Genomic DNA, 13050 nt, shown 5'->3' with positions numbered 1-13050 from the left:
TGTTTCCTTCTATTTGCTGGAATCAGAGACGAGCCGCCATCTTGGCACCAAGGGTTACATTAACCAAATAATATTAGGAACATCGGAAACAAGATACGATAATAAGAAAAACATATATATAAATGCCCGTTAAATATATGTTTTTATTGTTAATATAACGAATGATTTATTAATTAATCGATTTTATTCCTAGAAGCTTAATTAAAAATTGTAACCTTGATATTAATCTCTATAATTCCAAATATAATTAAAAGTAAACGAAACTTATTAATTAAAACGACGGTATAAATTAAAAACAATTTTTTTTATTATTAAATTTATTATCCTAGTGTTATTCGGATTAATTAAAAATGTCAAATATTTAAATATATATTATTAAATTAATCTAAATAATAAAATCGTATCGATTAATAGAGGAAATTCAAATCTACCGGTCGACACTAAATTGATTTACTTTATAATGTATTTAAGAAATTAAATTAAATTATAACGAACGGCAATTAAGCTTATATCGGTTTTAATAATAGAATAATTAAATTTTGATCGAAGAAAACAATTTGATAATTAAAAATTAAATGCTAACAACATCGTACTTAATTTTTATTAAGTAATTTATTATATATAATAGAATTTTGTCAATTTTAATTTATCACGAGAGAAAAGGAAGATTTGGGTGCGTAAAGATAACATCAAGGTTAAATGTAAAAAACACATTAAAAAGGGAAAAAATAGAAAATTTCATGTCCGTAGAAGGACACGTTTGAAGAACAAATTAAGACAAAAGAATAATACGAGTCCTAAGATCGAAAAACATTGGAGAACCTCTCGTTGGACCTTCGTCATCCGAAAAAAAGGACCCAGAAGATTTGGCCTCCGCCGCCCGTTAATAGTGTATTATTGTTATATAAGATCCTTTTTTGTTACATTAAACCGAGTAACTGTTTATAACCGGAGAAAGTTGTGTGTGTGTCCAATGCTCCACTCGTATTCGACACCACTCGGGCATCCTGTAGATAAGAGCGGTTAGGCGACCTCACACAACATACTATTTAAATTTGATTTTAAATTTATTACTTCTTTCCAAACGGGGGGGTTAAACCTTCAAAACCTTCCACGTGTACGGCCTATGCACCGATGTCAGCGTAATAAGCTCAACTGTAGTCTAAATAGCGGAGTGCCCTCGGGGCCATTTTGTCCCGGTCAGAGTCACAAAACGGTCCCCGAAATTTAGTCCATTACATAAAGAGCGCGATACGAAAATAATAATGGGTTGAAAGAAATTCTGTCTTCTCGATTATATATATATATATATATATATATATTATGGCTTTCGGAAAGTGATGGTGATCACATTTTTTAAAATTCCCCCTGTGGTCGCTAAGAGGGCCTCTTTTAGCAACCCATAATGGGTTCGGCCAGCCCCATTGGTGAGGAACGGAGCTATTCTTTCTCGTATATTTAGGCGTCAAAATACTGAATTTGGGATTGCGTAAGTCTAAAACGATCTAACGAATTCATTCAAAATTTAACGTGTCCATAGTATTCATCGTGGGCACTAAATATTTTAAATTTTATTCAAATTGGTTCATTGGTCTTGGAGATATTAACGGTCAAAATTGTCATTTTATATTACACGTATGACTGAGCTCTTTGATATTGAGAAGTAATATGAGTCGGTCAAAAATTATTTTTGATCCAATCCATTCTTTTTCATCGGTTGTTTCCGGCTTCTGGTCTTCGAATGTACCGACTAATGGAGACTTAGTGCATGAGTAATTCGCCAATTTTCCGTATCCCTACCGTAAGGTTTGATGGATACAAAACTTTTCTTACGGAATGCGGCACGGCTATACGGATACGGTAACGGTACGGAATTTATAACCCAGCCCTTGATTGTACTAAGGAATAATACACTGCACCCGGTATCGTTACATTACGTTATTTTATTAATTAAGTACAAAGCACCGATATAAACAGTAAAGATCCCTATGTACCTCTTTCAAACAGAAATATTGTTACCCAAACCTCGAGATCCTAGCATTAAGTAACGTTTTTATAAACATTCCACCGACTTGTAATGCATAATAACGATTACAGTATATATATATACTCATCCGCTCATATCTGCATTAAGTCTACATAACTTATGATCATCGTAACTATGTTTATAAAACATATAATTTAAAATTAATTGCGTTGATTGATTATATGATTATATAAAAAAGTAAATTTCAGGAGGTAAAATAGAACCGCACCGTAGCAATAGAGGATTCGCCGCCATTATTATCGCCTGCAATATGAATTATTTTCGTCTCAAACAACTAGAAACACAAAAGCAATTAGGAAAATATATAATTAATATCAAAATATACGCAGATTACGACAAACTTTTAAGACAAAATGTGCTGTAAGAACTCGAAATCATGGATTAAATGTTGGAAGCGAGAGACAAATAACGGCGGCACTTTGCTAGAGTGCGATGTTGGACTTATATGATTAGCAAAATATAAATCGGGCAAAAATCCTGATGTGACATTTTTCGATGCTTATTAGGCTGCAATTTAAAAAAATTGTATACCTATAAATTCCCGCTGTTGTCCGCGTGTCTGTCCTTCATTAATCTCGAGAACGGAGTTAGACACACTAAATCCGAGAACAGATAAGAAAAGCTTAGGGGCAAGAAACTACGATTAACTATATAAGAAGTTCCGGTGCAAACCGAAAGTCGTGTTATTTCGATTCAAAAATTTTCCTCGAGTTAGATAATCGGCACGACTCTATTGTTAAAGAAAAAGTATGATGTACTACAGTAGTAATTTGAGGTGGATAGCATATATTTTAAATGAAATAAATTTAATATATGATTAAAAACTGCAGCTCGGCATTGTGAGGATATAACAATAAGTAATTGCTCGTTATTTTAATAGTTAAAGTAATCGTTAAAACCATAAAAAAAGTAACATTCACAATATAAATAAGTGCATACGTACAGTACCTACACGATTTATTTACATCGAGATAAGCGTCATTCGTACAAAATAAATAAGAGAAATAAACCATTAACTACAGCAGCGGTTCTCAAAGAATTCTTAAAAAAAAAGCTTCGTTTTTATTTTAAAATCATTGTCCGAATATACGTACAGTACATACAATACCATTAATAAAAATAAAGTACACGAAGGACCTTTTTGTGACGAATTGAAATCGACGTATCCGAACACAGGGACATCTGCATTCAGGCACACCTGTGTTCGGATATGCCAATTTCAGTAAAGACCAATTATCTGTGCCCGCTGACCATGTAAATCGGATCGACGCTATACTGTATAAATAGGGTTAAGCGATTTATTAAGATAATTTAAATGTATATAAAAACTTAAAATTTACAGTAGTTCTGCAGCAGATACAAATATATCCGTTGAAAATAGTGATAATATGGACAATACCAGCGTCGACGAATCTCGGCCAAAAAGATCGAAAATTAGTACAAAAAAATATAATGAAGATTACTTAAATTTTGGTTTTTCATTGATCGTTCGAAATACCATGTCTAAAAACAAAAGGTATTTCGAACGATCAATGACAAATAGTGCCAATTTGAAAACACAATAAAAGTGTCCGGCAAAACACAAATTGCCTCCTATAAAGTAGCGCGACGTATTGCACAAAAAGGGAAACCTCATTCGATTGGAGAAACGTTAATCGGTCTTGCTGGTATGTATATTCGGCAAAGATGCGGAAGCTGAAATAAATAAAATTCCTCTTTCGAACGAGATTATAAGTCGAAGAATAATCGATATGGCGGAAAATATAGTAGAAAATGCTCAACGAAAACTTGATGGTCAAATTTTTGCTCTGCAAACAGTCAACGGATATCAGCGGGAAAGCACAATTAATGGGATTTGTTGAATTCATTAACGGAGATTTAATTATGAACCAATTTTATTTTGTCAAGAATTGCGAGGAAGGAAAATATTTAATTGTGTAGATAGCTTTTACGAAAAAACAAAGTTATCATGGAATTTTGTACAGGCATTTGTACAGATGATGCTGCATCAAAAGCAATCAAATTGGCGTTTGCAAAAAAATAATTGGTTAATGTTACCTTAGGTGCCAAGATGGCGGCGCTTCCGGTGGCCTTATTGTATTAGTCGGGATACTGCGCGGTAAGCGATACTTTGATCGGAGATCACGTGACTCCCAAGCCGTAATAAACTTCCATAGTAAAATAAATAAAAATTTACTCACATTAACACTTCTTTTATTCTTTCGAACCTGCATTTCTTCCCTGATCTTGTCGATTTTGCTACACTTGTACACTTTTTTTCCTTGTCTTTGTATTCGAATTGGTTGTTGGCTTTTCTTTTTCTTCTCTGTTTTCTGTGTTTCCTTATTTTTAAAACTTGTCACTGGTGCAGATGGAACAGATTTTGGTGCCGTTTTGGTGTTTTTCCAGTCCCTGGATATATCATAGCCGATCGTTTTGCAAAAATTTGGAATCTCTCCAGGTTTTCTTTATACATAAACAAACATACGTATGAGTGAGATAGTGCCAAATGCCATACATTCTAGACGAAGAGACTGCCCAATGAACTACAAAAGACCACCACGGTTAATGTAACCTATTGTAGCGAACATGGCGGGCTCGTCTCTGAAACAGTGGGGACGCACGTACTAACCTAACCTATTCTAATAATTTGGTTGGCATTAATTATGGTAATTTATTAGAATAGGTTAGGTTAGGTTAGTACGAGCGTCCCCATTGTTTCAGAGACGAGCCGCATGTTCGCTACCATATGTAACATTCACTCTAATTTTCAAGCAAATCTATAGGCATTATCATTAGCATGTTCCTACCCTAATTTTAAATATTCATTTTCCATTAGCCGATAGAATTTACGGGTTGGTACAACCTAACCAAAATTTCATCGGAACTTAATTCTACACAACTCATTGGCGCAATATTAGCAAAAAACTAAAAAAAAGTTAGGGTATACTATAGATTACTCCCTATGGAATTTCGTGTGTTTGGGTGTATATCTGAACTGAGGGGACCGAGACGAGTTCAACGATACTCTACTTTTGGACCGGAGACGAAAAATAAAAAAGTTATCATACTTTTCTCCGGCGATCGCGCGATGATAGGGAGTCTCGTCGCTCTCCGCTAAGTCGGCCTCGCTATCGCGATCGGGAGTCGCGTGCTTGCCGTTAAAATTGCCTTTAGTAGACGTTTCTCCCCCTTTTTTACTTTGTTCAAGAACTACCGTGAATCGATCACTAGTTTAGCACATGGAGGCGTGTGGTGGCGCCCATACGAGAGGTCAGTCGGGCCGCCATAAGTAGCATTAACCGAAATGGCGATCGCGCGATGATCGGAAGTCGCGTCGCTCTCTCTGCTCTCGTATCGCGTGTTTAACGCTCCGGGAGATGACCGTAGTCCGACGTCACGATTTGCAGACTTTACCGCAAGATGGCAATACTGGCAACTACGGTGCCGTCTGCACGAGAGCATTAAAAAAGTATGGTAACTTAAAAACTGTGATAACGTTTTTATTTTTCTTCTCCGGTCCAAAAATAGGGTACCGTTGAACTCGTCTCGGTCCCCTGAGTTCAAATATATAATCAAAGTCCTGAAATTCCATAGGGAATAATCTATAGTACACCCAAAAGTTAAAATTTAACAACAAATTTTGATGATATTTAAAACAAATTCTCAAATACTATCGTTTAAGAAAAATTTATTTACCTATTTAACTTTTTTGGAGAAAAATATTGTAAAAAACAAAATCAAATATTCCACTACTCATACAACGCAACACTGTCGGTATCGTCTACCTACATGTTAATTTGCATATTTCCACGATAAACTTCCATCTACAACGCCAAATCTAACAAATTTGCATACCCGTTTACAATCACATTTTACATCACGTTCAACGTATTTTCATATTTCGTCACACTATTATAAGATAGCTCCCTCTATCATCAGTACCTTGTGTGTCTCTGTTTCGAGATTACCGGAAGCGCCGCCATCTTGGCACCCAAGATAACATTTAAAAAAATACCAAAAAAAAAAAAATCAAAATACTTTTACATACTGCATTATTCATCGAGAAGCTTTAGTAGGCAAAGCTCTTCCGACAGAATTAAGCATTGTACTAGATGGCGTAACAAAAATTGTTAACAATATTAAAATCACGAATTTTCAGTGAATTATGCGACAGCACGGAGTCTAACTACAATTGTCTATTATTGCATAATGATATTCGTTGGCTTCTTATAGAAAAAGTTTTAGCCCGTGTACCCGAGTATTTGAATTGCGAGTAGAAGTTCGCACATTCTTAAAAAAAAAAAGAAATAAGCACCGCCGGAAAACAAAAAAATCGTATGAAAATGCAAAAATTTTATTATTGTTTTAACAACGAATTGTGATATGCAAAACAAATTATCGTCAATCAAATAATTCACATCGACTGCAGTTTTTTACATAAAAACTCATTTGATCTCTCTCAAATGTTTGAATAATTTAAAGCTTTGTTGAAGGCATACATATTTTCTTTTTTTAATTATTTTTATATTTTATTTTGGTTGTAAGAATTGTTTGCATAACACCGATATAATGTAAGTATATATAAAAAATTATTAATATATTTTTTGTTCTATTTATTTAATTTAGAAATTTCTTCTATGACTACGTAGGTGTGCCGCGAAATTTTTCTTCTTTGGAAAATGTACCACGAGAGTAAAAAGATTGAAAAACACTGAACTACAGTGCAGTATTTCAAATAACTTCCAACGGTTAGCGTCGAGTAATACAATGGATCTCTCTATATCTCTCGATAATATATCGGGAACTTTAACTTCGGTCAACTTTATCTCCGGAAATTTTATTATCGGAACAGTTGTAATAAGTTAGATACGATTTACATAAATAGAAGCGGACGAAATCGAGGGGAAACTCGGGAACAACCGTCCACAGGCGATCGATGTCGAGTCGCGGAGGATATCCGGTAGATTTACCCTCGGGGTACATAAAATTAATTTCCTAGAGATATATTATACGTTCCCCGGGGAACTTCTGAATTCGAGGCGTATACGAAAATTTCTTATTCTTTGTCGATTCCACTCGAATTCGTTTCAAAAATCAAATATCGATCAATAGCAAGCGACGTAATTACAGTATAAATTATATACAGTATTTGACCCGTGATTTGGAGTTACTAAATCCCGAATTCGATTTCGATCCACGTTGGCCGCCTTCGTCCTTGAATGACCATACGACCGCGGATTAAAAGAAAACGCCATTCTGAAATGTTGGACACACGTTTTTATCGGTAACTAAAAGCAAACAGCTGGTAAATACCATTGTAATCTAAACTGTAAAATGATGAGTGTATCGCCAACATTCGTCATTTAATTCGGCAACCTCGTATTCACCACTTACTCAAAAAACTGACTCAGTTTATTTATAAATAACTAATATCCACACTGCTGGCCATTAAAATCGCAACACCAACGATTTATCCGATTGTCTCGAAATTTGCAGGATGCGTAATCGTATGAGTTCGTGTAAACGATTAGCAGCGCAACACAAATGCAAATTACCTGCGCCAGTAACGCCCCTTGGAAGCAGTGTAAGAGGGGGAAAAAAGAGCCGGTTAAGTAAGAATTGTTTTCCTCACTGTTCTTGCGCAAAGACGGCTTGAGTACACCTTGTCAAAAATTATTGCAGCCATACCGCCGGATTTCTGATTTTAATAGCGGAAGAACTGTGGTATGTTGAGACTGACGATCATCCTGCCGTGAAATTGGTGCTCATGCTGAAAGAAATGCGGACATAGTGATGCAAATATGGAATCAGTGGATCTAGGAGGGACAAATGAACTGACGTAAAGTATTTTAACATTTATGCCACACCACCGAACGAGAGGACAGACGTCTTAGCCACTCAACTATTGTGGATTGCACAGCCACATCACAAACCATAGCTCAAGAACAGCGTCGCCCGGAGACAATAAAAAAGAGAATCTTACGTATATTATATAAAATATACAGTGTATATATGTGTGTATCCCTTGATTAACGCAATTAATCCCTCGATGCTACCGCGTATATAAAAATCACGCTAATCAAATGCAGTGGTACTTCGGTATTCAACCGAACAATCATCACCCACTAGAACAAATTTTCGGTTAATAGCAAATATTTTTATTTTGTCATCAGTAAAAAAGCTTTTGTGATAGAAAAAGAGTAACTAATTTAAAAGTAAAATGAAATCTCAGAGCTCCTTTAGGGATTAAGAAAAGGACAACCTTATAGCAAATGGAGAACGTTTCTCAATGTACGGGCGCTCCTGCTCAAGAATTTCTCTCTGCACAAACAGTTCGACACCGTTGCAGCATTGGGAAATTTATACAATTTATTACTTCGGCTACCTTTGATTGTATTCCACAGGCGTCTGCTGCTACAATGGTATATAGAACATCACGCATGGAAAAACGAATGGTGTGACATCGTATGATGAGCGCACCTGTATCTGGCGGTACCGAGCGAAAGACTGAGTAACACTTGCTTATGCATCGCCATATTAGTCCAGCGCTGGCGTTAGTGTAGTGCCATTGCATTCCAGTACGCACTCCCTACAATATTGAATGCTCATTGTAACATCTATGAGATTCTGGGGCTTGATGTCCCTTATCTTCGAGGCATGCTTGGGCCACGTACCAACAGTACAATGCGCGACCTCGTGTGGCACGCATCGTCCAAAATTCCTCAATCATCATGCTCTACTTCTTCCTTGACCCGCTTGGTCACCGACCGGATCTTTTGCCTATGAACACATATGGTCTGTGATTTCGCAACGACTCTCACACCATGCAGATGAACTTTGGCATCGTGTCAAACAGCATAAACTGAAGTATCCAAGGCAACGTCCAACGTCTATTCCTCTCTGTGCCAGGCTGTTACAAGAATTATTACTGCCCATGGTGGCTGCACAAGATAATGCACTGATTTATGCAAAGTTTCGCAGCTGAAACCGAGCTGAAATCGTAATCACTTCACCTTCGTTCCATAAGTTACGATTAACCTATATATGAACTTCCGATGCAAACCGGAAGTTACATTATTTCAGTTCAAAACTTTTCCCCTGAAAGGCGTTAGATAGATGACCAGCACGACTCCATTGCTAACGAAAGTATGATGTACAGTACAGAAACAAGACTAGTTTAGGGGGAAAGCATATATTTTAAATGAGATAAATTAAAAATATGATAAAAAATTGCAGCCCGGCATTGTGACGATGTCGCAATAAACAATTGCTCGTTAGTGTTGTATTATAATGGCTAGCAGCGTATACAGTATATACACGGTAAAGTACTGAAAAAATTAATTTAAAAATTTTTTTATATAATCACTGCGTGATCTAAGACGAAATATGAAATAGAACTTTGGGGCTCTGCCCAGCATATTTTATCAGCAAGCTGTTTAATGTTAAACAGGTTTATTCGGGTAGTACTTGGATTGCGTTACGATGCGTTTGTATATATTTTTCACAATTGAAATAAATATTATCTTATACGCAAATGTATTTTAAATGTTTTCATAAATTTGTGTAGTCGCGATGTAAGAAATCCTGTAATGTACTCGAATATCAACAGCGTATAAAAATACGGCGATTTAAATCGACTAGAAAGAACAATAAGGGTTTATATTAATAAGGTGTAAATTATCCGTATACAGTAGACCCCCTATAACACGGTAGATACGTTCCATGTTATGTGAATACGTGTTGTACGAGTAACTTAAATACACAAGCCAATGGCAGCCCGGCACGTGTGCAGTTTAGGAGCTACGGTTGTTTGAAAGGTTTTCTTCCATAAAATTAATCGATTCTAGACTAATTTGACTCAACATTTGCAAATAACGTATAATTTTTTGGGGAATAATCCATATAAACTAAGCTGTAAATAAAAAATTGTAGGATTACTTACCGAGTGCGCACCGTTCGACGACGCCATTGCTTAAGCTTGTTTTCGTCGCGGAGCGGCTCATCGAACGGCGGGAATTTTCCTGATCGGGAATTTTTCCCAGAAAAATAACTTAACTTTGGAGACATCATTACTATAAATATAATTTTTATGGCCGTTGAATAATAAATGTTTTTTACTAGGTCCGGTGCTCGTTTAAACTCAACGGTTTGTACGATATCTGCTATTGGTCCAGATTCGACCGATCCTGTCGCGACACGAGTCGGCGATGACGTTTTACCGTGTTATACGAGTTTCTTTTAGCGTGTTATACGAATACGATCGCAATTTTTTCGCCGTGTTATATGAACCCGTGTTATAGGGGAGGTCTACTATAACAAGGGGGGTTCTTGAGACCTGTACAGTTATAGAACCTCTTATTTCGTACAGTTCTGTAATTTTCTTTCCAAAAATATCTTCTTACAAATTGAAATGTAATAATTTTATACTTAAATAAATTAGTGTGTATGTTATGAACATAAAATTTCCAAAAAATTGTCTAAATTTGAAAAACTTGATTAAAAATTGAGTGTTATATGAAATTTCGCACGTTTAACGTTACCGTCAAATTCGTGACAACAGAAGCGAACTTCATTGCAAACGACACGCGAATGTATACGCCCAGGTTTATAAATATAAGCTCGTTAGTTCGTTTATATATATTTTTAAAACGCAACATCACGCTTTCTGCGATTTAAATAATACTGGCACGATCAGTTATAAAACGAGGCGCCATTTTTACACGAAGTCTCTTAGGTGGATTCACTCTTTGGATCCGCCCACTGTTTTGGGATTTAAATTAACGATTTGAATATTAAAAAATGTGACGTTTCAAAACATTACGGATTTTAAATATTCGATGGTTAAACAGGTAATTATAAAATACGGACGGGTGTAATTTTCCCACCCTAAAGAATATTCTAACGCGTTCTAGAGTTTGAATAGACAAACTAATTTAATGTAAATATTTCCCGCCCTCGAATTGTGAAATGCACGAATATCTGATGAAAATTTGCTCTATTTTGTTAGATTAATAGACTCGGAGCCTAATTCACACAAACAGCCACGTTTTACCTTTCCGGCTGTTATGTATACATGGAAATTTCAATACTAATACTTCCCCTTCTTAAATTTTACCCTCAGCTTTACTGCGATCTCCACATCCTCCTGAACCCCAAAAAAGTATTTTAAAAAAATCCGTAGATGTGCGTTTGGCATCTATTTCGTTCAATATCTCAGGATGGGATGAAGATAAAGGAACGAAATTCCGCACGGCAACTTGTGTATAAGGGACATCGATTCTATTAAATTTTGGGAGGGAGTGAGGAGATAAAGCGGTCTTGTGTTACATCTCGCGTGGGATCGGACTTAATGATGATATCCACTTACCGACGTTCCACTTATCGACGCTCTACTGTATATTGTAATTAAAAGTTATTTTCTAAATGAAATCTAATAGCAGCCGGGAAAATTATGCAACTCGGTTGCTGGATTTTTCGAACTTATTGCTTGTCGGGGTAAAAGGTCTTTTATTGCGCTATAAACTTCGGGATCTTAAGTTCTAATGTAAGGCAGACTCGGATCGTCTTAGGTTACGCTGAAGCTGCTTTTTGTAACGTTTTAAACCTCTATATCAGGAATATAAAAGATACGGCCCGCGACATAAATTCAGTAATACTATTTGTTTACATTTTATTATCTTAATACCAAAGAAAATGTGATATTTTATACTTAAATAAACAATACTTAATCTACACTCTCTGGAACATGTAACCGGCGCGTAACGCGTATATATTGTATATCGCGGGTCACTCACGATATACAATACAGTAGAGCATCGATTATCCGACCTCCGATCAACCGTCACATCGGTTAACCGACCGCGTTCTAGTCGGCAAATTCAAATGTCCCCTAGTGATGTGACACTATAATATATGGCCATGTCTTGGCTACTTTAATATTATTTTTGTTAAATTTTTGCGTGTTTTAGCTGGAAACACTGGCTCGACCATGAAAGGGAGGTCAGTATTTAAACCAGGCTTAATTTTCTATTTTTCCTTTATTCTTGCAAAATAAAGAAATAATTTTTAACGATACAATAGCGACGATTATTATTTTTAAAAAAAATTTGTTAGGCTTAACATCGATGAAAATTCAACGCGAAGTATTCTAATATATTATACTAATAAAGCATTTTTTTCATACTTTTCGGTTATCCGTCCAACCCGTCCCCAATTGCGTCGGATAATCGATGCTCTACTGTATATACACGTCACGCGCCGGTTACAGGTTCCAGTGTGTAGATTTCACCCCGGTGCTCAAGTTCTGTGTTAATACTTAATTATTGAGTTCAAAAATAAGTAATACTTAATAATAATTAAGTTCAACAATTTTATTATTATTATTATTATTGTTGTTTTTATGTTTATTTATTCATATTACTTAGTTCTTTATTTTATTTGATTTATTTTTATGTTTAATTTCTTGTTTGCATTGTTTTCTCTATTTCATCTTTTGAATTTCAAATTAAAGTCAGTCTTCGCAAGATCCATTTATTACGTAATTCGCACTATTTTGCATATAAAATGAGCGTTATCGAAATATTAGTAAATTATAGTATTTATTCTTGTACTTTAAGTTTTACACAATCCTTATTTTCGGATCAATTTACAGCCCTACTTCAGGCCTGTAAATTGGCCGCCGAAAATGTTTGTTTTGTGATTATTGTTGCTTATTGCTGGAAAAGTACAAATGGTGGTTTTTTAAATTTATTGTCAAATCTCGGAGGAAGGAGTTTTTTGAGTCGGCTACTTTTTAGAACATTTTTGGCTACAAAAGCTAAAAGTATCTGGCCTGCTGTCATACTCCAGACAAAAAATTGGCACTTAAGTAGTTTGAGTTTGACACCCTCCTGCTTTATATATTTAAGCCCGCTCCGATTGGTAACAATTATAATACTGTATTCCGAACAAAAACTTATTTTCTATACATCGATAGGTAATCTTTAACTTCAGCTCGAAAC

At 35.6% G+C, this 13050-nt stretch overlaps 1 protein-coding gene across 1 annotated transcript in view; it reads right to left on the bottom strand.

Annotated features, from left to right (window-relative positions):
• The window catches only part of Grip (Glutamate receptor interacting protein), a 330265-nt gene that overhangs the window by 161180 nt on the left and 156035 nt on the right, over nt 1–13050 (bottom strand). The window lies entirely within an intron of this gene.

Source organism: Centruroides vittatus, unplaced genomic scaffold (genome assembly GCF_030686945.1).
Source record: "Centruroides vittatus isolate TY-2023 unplaced genomic scaffold, ASM3068694v2 contig_349, whole genome shotgun sequence".
Classification (NCBI taxonomy): domain Eukaryota; kingdom Metazoa; phylum Arthropoda; class Arachnida; order Scorpiones; family Buthidae; genus Centruroides; species Centruroides vittatus.
Note: the sequence above shows the minus strand (reverse complement) of the source record. Positions and strands in the feature narration are given on the sequence as shown.